Source organism: Heterocephalus glaber, unplaced genomic scaffold, assembly GCF_053883595.1.
Source record: "Heterocephalus glaber isolate CG9 unplaced genomic scaffold, H.glaber_assembly_v1.0 deba00001572, whole genome shotgun sequence".
Classification (NCBI taxonomy): domain Eukaryota; kingdom Metazoa; phylum Chordata; class Mammalia; order Rodentia; family Bathyergidae; genus Heterocephalus; species Heterocephalus glaber.
The window spans coordinates 20,783,116-20,795,386 of NW_028258357.1; the positions used below are offsets into that span (position 1 = coordinate 20,783,116).

Below are 12,271 nucleotides of genomic sequence, written 5' to 3' on the forward strand. Positions count from 1 at the left end.
GACATTTCTCAACTCATTGCAGCAGATAACGTTTTTGAGTCATTGACTTCATTTTATATTTTAAAAATTATGAAATATCATCTGTCATATTCTAGTTAAAATTGTGCATAATGCTTTGGAAAAATGGGTCTTTTACAGGAAAAAACTGGTATAACTGATTTCTATGGCTTTCAAAGCTAAAATATATAATATACTAAACCAACTCTAATTTGCTTCTTGTGTTCTACTGTCAGATTAAATTACAGCTTCTATGGATGATTAAATTTTAGTACATTTTCAAAAAAAAAAAAAAAAGCAGCCTGGTGTGGTGGCTCACGCCGGTCACCCCAGCACTGAGAGGCTGAGGCAGGGGGGTCACAAATTTGAGCCCAGCCCGGGCAACTTAGCAACTTAGCAAGACCCTGTCTCAAAAGATAATTTTAGAAGAGGTCTGAAGATGTAGCTCAGTACAAGGGCCCTGAGTTCAATTCCGCAGTATAAAAAAGAAAAAGCATTTCAACCGGAACACTGTGACTACTGACTGTACTTACAATGAACCACACACAGATTCCTACTCCGCAGCAGGAAACCCTCAAAACAGTTTCCTAGACAGATTCCCAAAGCATGAATCACGACTCCGGGCCTCTGCGGCTCAGAAACTTGCCTGCATTCAATCCATGTTCTATGGAACTCTGTGCTTAAAATCTGGCACCAATCGTAAATCACACGACTTAGGGGAGAAAGAGGGACACAAACCCAGAGGTGTCAAAGTCGTTCCGGATGTGAAAACCGTACCTGTTGGATTTGCTGCGCTGGCAAAAAGGAGAAGGGGGAGGGGGAGGGGGAGGGGAGGGGAGGGGAGGGGAGGGGAGGGGAGGGGAATATTGGACGGCTACAAACGCAACCTGGGGGTTTCTGAAGACAACGTTCCAGCAGGACGGTCTGCCGCTTCTCCCTGACTTTCTTCAATCTGCAGCAGAATGCAGCCCTGCTGCGACCATACCTGGTGAAGCCGAGGCAGGTCGCGGGCTCCGGGTCCGGTGGGGCTGGGACGCTGCTGCTGCTGCTGCCTCTGGCGGCGCCTAGGACCCCATTGAAACGCAGGCCCGGCGGAGCCCGAGGCCGAGGTTCGTCTCCTCCGCAGCCCCTGCCTGAGTGGACTCTGCTGCAGACCTCCACCCCCACCCCGCCCCAAGCTTCCAGCTGTGCTGGGCGGGGCCGGATCCAGGGCTGGGCGGTCCCAGATCCAGGGCTGGGCGTTCCCAGAGGGAGTGGGAACCAGAGAGGACGCAGGCTGGACGCACAGCGGAGGCCGGAGCCAGGTGGGTTGTGAAAGAGAAATGAACCCTGGAGTTCGTATGGATTTCGGAATTTTCGGGGTCACCGGCTGCTTGTGAAATGTCCCCTGCTCATAAAAAGCCTGCGACCAAAACCCAGATGGCAGTGCCTGTCCCTTCCACCCAGGCAATGACAGTAGCCGCAGCTTCAAGATCACTAGTGTGCCGAGCGCGGTGCAGTGGCGCACGCCTGCGATCCCAGCACTCGGGAGGCTGAGGCAGGAGGATCCTCGGGAGTTGGAGGCCAGCGTGGGCCACATAGCGACACCCTGTGCCAAAAACACCCGAAAGAAAAGGAAGGAAGGAAGGAAGGAAAGGGAAGCATGTTTCTGTATTATTTTGGGCTCATAATAATTATACAAAATAATGGGTTTCACTGGGACATTTCCATACACGCATTTGATGTGCTTTGGTTGTACGCAGCACCCAGTCACCCTCTCCTGGTCCTCCCCATTCGACTTGTCCACTTCTCTAAATGTCTTTATGTCTTCCATTCCACCTAGGAGAGAAAACATGTGATACTTGTCTTTCTGAGCTGACTTGTTCTCCTGATACCTGGAGGCTGATGGATCTGCAATTCTGTTTTCCTGCAAGTGCTATGACTTTGTTCTTCTTTGTGGGTGAAGATGTTCCATTATGTACCACATCTCCTCTATCCATTCATCTGCTGATGGGCATCTAGGCTGATTCCATAACTTTTTTTTTTTGGTACCAGGGATCGAACTCGGGTCCCTGCGCTTGCACAGCAGACGGCGAGACCACTGAGCTAAATCCCCAGCCCCTGACTCCATAACTTGTGAATGTAATGGAGACGATAAAATGGATCTTTAAAAATTAGGATTTTAGCCAGTTGTGGTGGCACATGCTTGTAATCCTAGGACTCTGGGAGGCTGAGGCAGGAGGATTGTAAATTCAATCCTAGCTTGGGCAACTGAAGGGCTTAGTGAGACCCTGTCTCAAAATTTAGAAGGTGGAGGGTGAGACTGGGAAGCAGCTTAGAGCAAAGGCCCTGGGTTCAAGCCTCAGTACCACAAAAAAAATAAAATAGAATAAAAAATAGAAAAAGAAAGAAAAGAAGGACATTTTGCTACTATTGTCTCTTTGTATTGCTTTCCCCTCTCTCTTGCAATAAAAGCCTTTGTACACCTGACAAGGTGAGACAAAGATTTGAGGCAAAGAGTTCCTTGTCTTCTTTGGAGCCAGCTTTGAATACACTTCCTTCCTTCCCTTTCTTTTGAGACAGGGTCTCGCTACGTAGCCAAGCTTACACTTCTGCCTCAGCCTCTTAAGTGCTGGGATTACAGGTGTGCGTCACCATACCTGGCTGGCTTTTCTCCTTCTCACCAGGAGTGTCTCCTTTGTCCTTGGACACCCCAGTGGGCTGGTAGGTGAACAGCACCTCGACCACATGGGGCTCCGGGTGTCTCTGTAGAAAGTTGATGTTGATCCTATCCCAGGAGCGGTGGTGCTGGGTCATGCACTAGCTCTGCTTTTAGTGTTTTGAGGAACCTCCCTATTGCTTTCCACAGTGGGTGTGCAACTTTACATTCCCACCAGTGCAGGAGGGTTTGTTTCTCCCCGGTATCCTGGCCGAGACCTGTTATTTTTTGTTTTCTTGATGACAGCCATTCTGACAAGGCGAGATGGGATCTCAGTGTAGTTTTGATTTGCATTTCCCTCATGGCTAAAGATGGTGAATATTTTTTCACATAGCTATTGACTATTCATATTGAGTATTTGTACTTTTTTTTTTTTTTTTTTTTTTTTTACTATTTGTACTTCTTTAGGGAAATGTCTTCTCAGCTCATTTGCCCGTCTATTAGAGAATCACTGTTTTTTTGGTGTTACTTTTTGGATTGAGTTCTTCGTACTCCCTGGATATTAGTCCTCTGTTGGATGAACAGTTAGGGAATATTTTCTCCCATTCTGTAGGCTGCCTCTTGACTTTGCTAACTGTTTGGGCCTTACAGAAACTCTTTAATTTGATGTAATCCCATTGGTCAGTTCTTGCACTTATTTCCTGAGCTACTGGAACGCTATTCAGAACATTATTGCCTATACCAACATTTCGAAGCATTTCTCCTATGTTTTCCTCTAGTAGTTTCAGAGTTTCAGTACTTCTGTTAAGGTTTTGTTCCGTGAGTTAGGAACCTAGTTTCAGTCTTGGACTGGTGGACATTTTCCCAGCACCATCTGTGGAAGACACTGTCTTTTCCCCAACATCCGCTTCTGCTCCCTGTTTAGGGGTGCTCTGTCCCAGGGATCTGTGTGTCCACTTTTATGCTGATACCACGCTGCTGTGTTGCAATAATTCCACAGTGCATTTTGAAATCAGGTGTTGTGGTGCCTTCGGAACTGTTCTCCTTGCTCCACCCAGTGCCAGCCATTCGGGGTCTTTTGTGCCTGAGGCAGACTTCGAACAGCAGGCTTTCTGGCTGCAACAGTGGGTTTACACTGCATACACAGTCCCAGCTGTGGCATCGGGTCCCTATTTGTGTAGAATTATTCACCACCGTAGCAGCATTTCCTTATATTCTCTGACCCTGAGCCCTCACAGTACACCAAGTGTTTTGTGGGTGCAGGCTTGCCGTTATGCTATTTTCCCTCTTTCTTTACTCTCAGCAAGTTACACTTCATTTTTTTTTTTTTTTTTTTTTTTTCTGCTGGCCTGGAACTCACTATGTAGCCCAGGCTGGCCTCAAACTCGTGGCGATCCTCCTGCCTCAGCCACCTCAGTGCTGGGATTATAGGCATGCACCACCCCGCCAGCTAAGTTATAGGTATAACTTTTTAAACCACAACTCTACTCAGTGTTTGAGGGGACAGACACAGATGTGAGGTTCACTGTCACAGAACAGGGCCCAACAAAGTCCCCAAAGTGGAGATGGGGAACTTAAACTCACCCTCCCACAGAATAAGCTCGCTGAGTCTTGCTGCAGAAAAATAATTTTCAGGACAAGCGAGGAAAGAGCATGGAAGAGATTTATTTAGGAAAGAAAAGAACATGCTCAAGAGTGCAGTGCGGGCATTCAGAGAATGAGGTGCACTGTTTTCAGGGGCTGGGAACATTTCTGTTTCTCTTGAGGGGTGGAAACGTGTGGGTTTGTGAGTCTCTGGGAAGCTTCATCTTGCTCTTGGTTTATGGGAAAAAGAAAAAGGCTGCCCCCCCATGGGCCATCTTACAGGTGAGAGGTATGAGCCCAGTCTATCTAAGATGATGGTCTAAGTTTAGCCAAAAAGTATTCTTTGAATTCTCTCAATCTGTTCCTTTATCTTTTTGGATTTTTCTTTTCTTTTTTGAGACAAGGTCTCCCTGCATAGTCCAGATTGGCCTTGAACTCACTATGTAGTGCAGGCTGGCCTTAAACTCCCATTGATCCTCCTGCCTCAGCCTCCTGAGTGCTGGGATTACAGGCATGCACCACCATGCTACCATACTGTTTCTATGTCTAGAAGCACAAATAGTCCCCGCTGCATTACAGCTGTCTAGAATGTCCACTGTGGTAGTGTTGCCTAGGTTCGTAGCCCAGGACCGACCAGCTACGTCATGCACTTTAGAGCTGTAGGCCACAGCACCTAGGTTCATGGAAGCACACTGTGATGTGCATACAGCGATAGCGCTGCCCAACACTGCCTTTCTGAGAACGCCTCCCCACCACTCAGGGACGTGAGACTGTTCTCACCTTTGGCAGTGGCAGACACACTGTACACACGGACCCCTCTGGGAAACGTGCTGGTTCAGAGCAGGCAGCACTGAGCACTGTGCTAAGCACTTCTGCTCCGGTTCCCATTGCACACATGCGAGCACAAATGAGACCACCATTTTCTGGTTCAAGGTCTGCCGCCGTCCTTCTGGACGACAGGCTGGTAGACTCAGCAGAGCAGTCCCTCGAGCCCGAGCCAGGTGGACAGTCAGGATGGACAGCACCTGAGCTGATAGCTGTCCAGGTGCTTTCCTTCAAGGCCCACTCATTTTTGCACCTCGTCCACCCAGCAGGACATCTGATCCATTGCGAAGACACAGAATGAACAAGTGACAACCACAGCACACAGTGTGGGGACTCAGAAGTGAAATAATTACGCTGTTTTCCTAGACCCTGCCTGCTACTCACAGGAGCTCTGACAGGGACTCAGAGCTCTCTCGTCATCATCCCTGCATGCTTTCTCCCTGACCAGTACTGTGCCGGGCCCTGGCTCCTGCATTTCTGCCATGCTGCACTCTGAGGGTGTAAGAGGCTTGTTGTCTATGACCCCGATTTCCAATTCTTCCCTGGGAAAGAAATGAGGAAAGAGAGAGACAGCACTGAGTGACACCCTGATTGTGCAGTGGCGATCAGCTCAGGGTTGGGAGACAGGAGCTTGGCTATTATGCTTCCACATTACCGCGCGTCTCACCTTGCACTTCCCTTCCTATTAACCAGGACTGTGGTGAGGGTTAAAAGGCATGGTTCAGCCAGGTGAGGTGACTCATGCCCAGAATTCCAGCTACTTCAGAGGTGGAAACAGGAGGATCATGAGACCAGTCTGGGCAGCGAAGACCCTGTCTCAAAATAAAATAAAATAAAATAAAATTTTAATTAAATTTTTTAAAGGGCTGGGGATATAGCTCAGTGGTAGTGCTCACCTACCATGTGTGAGGCCCCAGGTAAAATCCCCAACACCAGAAAGCAACAATAATAAAGCCAAACCATTATGCATATAAAGTTCTCGAGAAAGACTCAATAAATGGAAATTATTATTGCTGTTATTTAAAAATAATATTTGATTGAAATTTAAGTATAATATTGATTTAAGATTTAATTTTTCTATGAAAATATTTAAAGTTAACTGATAAAGATTGACTACTTTGAAGCTATACAGCATGACAACTTCATCTATAGATACACTGTATAGTGATTACCATGGTCAAATGAATCAATGTATCTATCCCCATTCATGGTGTACATTCGCTCCCTAGAACATGCTTGTCTTTAAAGTGTAAATTTATATCCTGTGGTCAACATCTCTTCTTTTTCCCCACCCCTACTTGTTATGAACCATTCTCTCCTCTGGTTCTCAGAGCTTGACATATGTGGACTCTAGATATAAGCCCATGCTCAGTATCTTTCCCACAATAACCGTGCCAACTTTTGTTCTTGAATAAAGAAGCCCCAAGCAAAGACCCACTTGCTGTTTTTGCCCTTTCTTCCTGTTGGAAATCCAGCTTTTATGCAGAGTCGCCCCTTGCAGCTCTGGGGATCAAAGGCCCACACTTGGCTGTTGGAGGAGGCCACACTGGTGGGGCACAGATTTCCTGCAGCCCGAGGACTGACAGCTCACTGCAAGGAGGCTGCTCTGGAAGGCACTGACTGAAGCGGTCCAGGGAGTGTTGGCGACGAAGGTTTCAGAGCTGGTGTCTCCTGGCTGGGGTTAGCAACTGCAGGGAGCCTTAGCACCCCCTTGCCTTCAACGCAAGAGGGAGTGTGGTTTCACCCGAGAGCGGAGAGCGGAGGAGCTGTCCAGCAAATGCAGTCCCTTGGGATGCGGCCAACACACACACACACACACACACACACACACACACACACACACACACACACACACAGTGACACACACAGAAGTGAGGAGGGCACTGTCAGCCCAACATCGCAGACCCATCTCGGTGGCAATAAGAGGAAAAGGCAGCTCAGGTGCCATCATTCACTGAGGCCAACCTCTGCGGATGTTGAACAGGCTCAGGAGGGAAGTGGGCAGCTGTACTAGTAAAGGGACGATATCCTTGCGCCAAGTGAGTAGAGTTTCTTAGCAGCCGGCTGCATGATGACGTCATGGAGCCAGCACACAGAGGACCCCAAGTCCCTCATGGCATGGAGCATCGCCATAGCAACCATGAACCGAGTATTAGGAACACCTTGCTGCGGGCGGAAAATGAACCCTTCTGTGGCTGAGTCACTTGGATTGGTTAGACTCCCAAATGCAGTCCTATGCAGTGCATAGCCACGCGCGGTGTAAGCCTGCTTTGGGCCAACAACGGACCACATATATGACAGTGTTCCCATGAGAATATAATGGAGCTGGAAATTCCCTATCCCCAGCAATGCCGTGACCATGATAAGGTTGTAACAGCAAATGACTTGTGTGTCGGTGGGGTTGCTGGCATAAACACACCCACTGTGCTGACAGTTGTATAAAAGTATAGTGCCCACAGGTACGTGTAGTGAATAATAACTGATGATGAACTGTCAGAGGTTTACAAACTTGCTATACTTTTTATTGTTAGCGTGTTCTCTTGCTACAGTTAACTGTGAACGAGCCCCGGGTGGGTCCTTCCAGAGGTGACGGGGTGACAGTCCTGCACCTTATCCCCCTGAAGACTCTCCAGGGGAGCAAGGTGTGTGGGTGGAAGACGGTGACACTGGTGACCCCGACCCTCTGTAGGCCAAGGCTAGTCTGTGTGTGTGTGTGTGTGTGTGTGTTTGTTTAGCAACAAAGTATAAAAAGTGAAATATGCTAGTAGGCTGTGCCACGCCTCGTATCCTGGGCAATGCCTCGAGACAGGCTCCCAAGAGGTCCTGGAAGCTGAGACCCAGACTCTCGGTAGAGCAGACTTGCAGGTTGGCCGCCTCCTGCTGCAGAAATAGAATTTCCAGGTGCATCCGCAAGAGGCCGGGGTGGGGTTCTGTAGGCAGAGGTAAAGGCTCCCAGTCGGGCGTGGAGTGTGGGCGTTCAGAGAACTGAGACCCATGGGGACCTGTGGCTGGAATGTTTATGGGGCCCTGGGGTGTCTCCAAGAGGGGTGATCGGGGTGTGTGTTCCGACAGTCCGGTCACCCATCTGGGCAGAATGCAAACAGCCACCGGAGCTTGGAGCTGAGCTCTGCCGCCCACTGATAGCGCTGCTTCCCAGAGGGTGAAGGAAGTGCAGTTTGCAGGCCAGAGGGACAGGCCCAGAGCCCTGGCTAGCGGCCCACAGTCTAAGACCTTTAGAATGTATGTCTGTATGTATTTCCTTATTAGAGTGAGTTCCTGGAAAGGAAAGGGGCCTGGGTAACTTTTGCATCCTGAAGCTGCAGTTTTTCTTAAAAGTACAATTTAAGGGCCAGGGATTTAGCTCAGTGGTTCTGGCGCCTGCCTCACAAGCGCAAGGTCCCGAGTTCGATCCCCAGTACCAAAAAAAAAAGAGTACAATTTAAAAACCCTGATTTCCTTGCCTTCTTTCCACCTGTTTTATTTCTGCTATCCCAGCTGTTTGCAGTGACAAGTTCACCTATGGGGACATTTCTCAGAACAACTCCTTGCTGTTAAGTAATCTATGACCACAGACAGATTCCACATGCATTTTAAATCTGTGGTGTCATTTGTCAGCAAAATGAATATCTGAGTCATTATTATTCCACATTTATTTGAAAGTCAGATTTCCATTTCTTCTCGACAACGGGGCCTGCCTTGGCTGAGTATACTACTTTTGTTTTTGTTTTTTTTGAGGCTATGTAGTCCAGGCTGGCTTCGAACTCACTGTCCTAGTGCCAGAGCCTCTAGTTCTGGGATTACCTCTCCCGGGAAGGTATTACTTCCAGATAAGGTCTTAGATACAATCTACCAAGACTGACAAGGGCGCCTGGAGGGAAGGAAGGAGCAGGTAACAGGAAGTGAGTCACTGGCCTGGGTGAAGCTGGTGCACCTTTTTATCATCCTGAGTAGCAATCCGCCCTTTTTTTCCTGGAGGGGTTCAGCTGAGGGACATCTCTGGGTTTCCATCCTCTGGGCTCTTTCCTGCTACCCGTCAAGAGGCGGCAATTTGCTCCTGCACCAGAGGCTGGGTATCTGGGTTCCCTCTCATTACGGTTCATAGCTAGACGGGCCCCTAATACCTCATGGGATCATAACCCGGACCTCTGGTCAGTGACTGGGTCACCGGAGCTTACAGCTGACTCGGACTAGGAGGCGGGGCCTGGTCGGAAGAGGCGGGGCTGTGGGCGTGGCCGGGAGGGTCCGCTCCTCCCCTCGCTCTGCTTCCCGCCCTCCGCACCCCTCTGGCCGGCGGTCCTGCCTTGGGAGCCAGCTCGCCAGTGAGGACTGAAACGCGAGCCAAAATAAGCCTCCTCCTTGACGTTGTGGCTGTTGGGTGTGGTTTGGGACGAGAGAGCGAGGGGGCGCCTGCCTCCCACGTGCCCTGTCCTCAGCCTGGCTCTCGGCCCGTCCCCTCTGACCCCAGCGCCTCGCGCCCCACTTCCTTCCTGAGCCCTTCCTGTCTGCACCCTGAGAGAGGGCGGTTCATCTCGTCCTCTGAAGACTTCGGGCACTGTTCTCCCTCCCCTTTCTGTCCCCCCTCCCCTTTCTGTCCCCTTCACCTCCCTTTCCACACTCACCCCCGGGCAACTGCTGCCCCTCCTGCATTTAGAACAAGGGGCCCATCTAGACCCCCCCACGGAAGGAGAATGCCTCGAAGTTGCCATGGTAACGTACATTTTTGCCCGGGTGAATCACTTTGTCACAGCTCGAACTGTGTGTCCCCAACAGATACGATGACGGCTAAGTCCCGGGGCCTGTGACTGCAGCCTTATTTGGATACAGGGTCTTTGCAGAGATGGAATCGAGTTCAGATGCCGTCACAGCACAGGACCTCGTCCCATACAGCCAGTGAACTCCTAGGAGGAGACACCGGAGCCACGCATCCACATGGCAAGAAACACCAGGGTTAATAGGCCAGCGGGGGCCGCGGCGTGAGGAAGGAATTGTCCTGCGAGTTTCACATGGGTCATGGCCCTGTGACGCCTTGGCTTTGGACTTCTCTCCCCCAAAACCGAGGCCATAGATTTCCAGTTATTTCCTGCCAAAGTCGGGGGCAGAGCCCAGGGCCTCGTGCATTCTGGGGACTCAAACTCGCCACCTCTAAGCCGCTGCTTTGTGTCCTCTACTGCAGCCGTCCTGGGGAGCCACACTGCCTCTGCCTCCCGCAGCCCTTAACCAAGCAGCCAGTTACAGCCTGCAGTCTCTCTCGTCTTCAGAATATTTTGCCTTCCGCTTTGCCCTCGTTCAGGGTGTCTCTGGCTTTCAAATATTAAACTTTTTTTTTTTTTTGTAATTTGAAGATCAACATTAGGTTTGCAAGCTTTAAGTTTTCCTCTAGTCTTTTACTGTAAGGGCATTAGGGAAAAAAATCTATTATCTAAGCACTAATGTCTCAGAATAAAGTATAGTTCTTTAAATACCTTGGGTTTTATGAAAAATTGAAAACAGTTTTGTTTCAGAGCCATACAAACTTAATAACAGAAACACTTAAGAGTCCATGTTTATGGATGTGACAAATAAAAATATTAATACATAAATATTCGTGGCCTCTTTTCTTTGTTCCCATACATCTTCCTTCTTCCCAAATTCTTTTTGGGCATATTATGAATGGGCCAGTGAGGACCAGTAAGGGGAGAATTTAGGAAGTGTGTGTGTATGGTGGGGGTATAGCTCATTTCCAGGGAGGGAAGGAGAGAATGAAAATGAGAATATGAGAATTTAAGAAGTAGAAGCTGAAAAACTAGTAAAAAAAAATTTTTTTTGAGATAAAGTATCACTGTGTAGCCCAGGCTGGCCTTGATCTCTCAGCAATCCTCTTGCCTCAGCTTCCTGAGTGGTGAGATTACAGGCGTGCACCAGCATGCTCAGCTAGAATTTCTTTTTTTTTTTTTTTTGTATCAGGGATTGAACTCGGGTCCTCGTGCTTTTGAGGTAGGCGGCAGCACCACTGAGCTAGAAACCCCGCTCCTTTGAATTTCTTTTTGAAAAGGTAAAGAATTGGGGCCTGGGATTTAGCTCAGTGGTACTGAGCCTGCCTCAAAAGCACAAGGTCCTGAGTTCAATCCCCAGTACCTGGGGTGGGGGTGGGGGTGGGGGTGGGAAGGTGAAGAATTATCTCTCAAGGGCCGGGGATGTAGCTCAGTGGTTCCGGCACCTGCCTCTCAACTGCAAGGTCCCGAATTCGATTGATCCCCCGTACAAAAAAAAAAAAAAAAAAAAAGAATTATCTCTCAAAAGAAATCTTAGGTTAATGAGAAGGTCAAGAGCATTCTTAGGCTGAGGGAGTACAAGGGAGGCAGATGGGAGAAATTAAAAATGTAACAGATGGGGAAAAGGAATGCTAGGAAACTGGCTGTGCCTTGGTTTTGTTTTCTGTGGGGATGGGACCCAGGGGCCCGTGCACGCCGAGGAAGTGCTCTACCACTGAGCTGCACCATCATCTGTGAACACTGTGTGTATGGCCTCCAGCACCTTCTTCAGAATTTGAGGTAAAATTTAAATTGTTTCAGGTGGGTCCTTGTCTCCTCAACAGACTTTTCATTGTTTAAAATACATTTGATTGTGTATATTCAAGGCATGTTTATGGCTTATATCTAGATGCCCCCCAAAGCCTCATGTGCTCATAGGTGGGGCTTTGGGGAGGTGACTGGACCACGAGCGTGTGATACTGGATTAGTTCACTGATGGGTTTATAGCTGGGTGTGATGCTGGCAGGTGAAGCCTGGTGGGAGGAGGTGGTCACTGGGGGCGTGGCCTGGAGGTTCTATCTCCCTCCTCTTCCCTTGATCCCTCTCTGCTTCCTGTCACCATGACTTGAGGTGTTTCTCCTCCACCAGGCCCCGATGCCAGGCCGCCCCGTTTGGAGCCACCCAACTATGGTCAGAAACCTTAACAGACTGTGAGCTATGATAAGCCTTTCCTCCTTTAACTTGTGGGTGTTGGGCATTTTGTCCTGGCAATGAGAAAGTAATCAAGACAGTGCGCAACATGACATTATGGGATGTATTTGATAGTTATGGTAGTGAAACCAACATACCCATCATCTCACACCATTACCCATTTGTGTTTGTTTTTGTGGCAAGAATCACTTATTTTTTATTTTTTAATAACTTTGCAGCTACAGGATATTTTAGAATAAACAGCACCACACCTGCCTCGCAAGCGCAAGGTCCCGAGTTTGGTCCC

General features: G+C 48.9%; 1 protein-coding gene across 6 annotated transcripts in view; it reads right to left on the reverse strand.

Moving 5' to 3' along the window:
• Positions 1-12,271, reverse strand: part of Glt8d2 (glycosyltransferase 8 domain containing 2) — a 50,886-nt gene that overhangs the window by 37,037 nt on the left and 1,578 nt on the right. For 2 of the 6 annotated variants that reach the window (XM_087192726.1, XM_004844830.3), the window contains exon 2: positions 5,712-5,856. The exons of 2 other annotated variants lie outside the window; for them this stretch is intronic. The gene's annotated coding sequence lies outside the window, so the exon portion shown is untranslated. Of the gene's footprint in view, positions 1-982; positions 1,182-5,711; positions 5,857-12,271 lie in introns of those variants that run through there. 2 more of the 6 variants (XM_004844829.3, XM_087192725.1) reach the window with 2 other exon arrangements.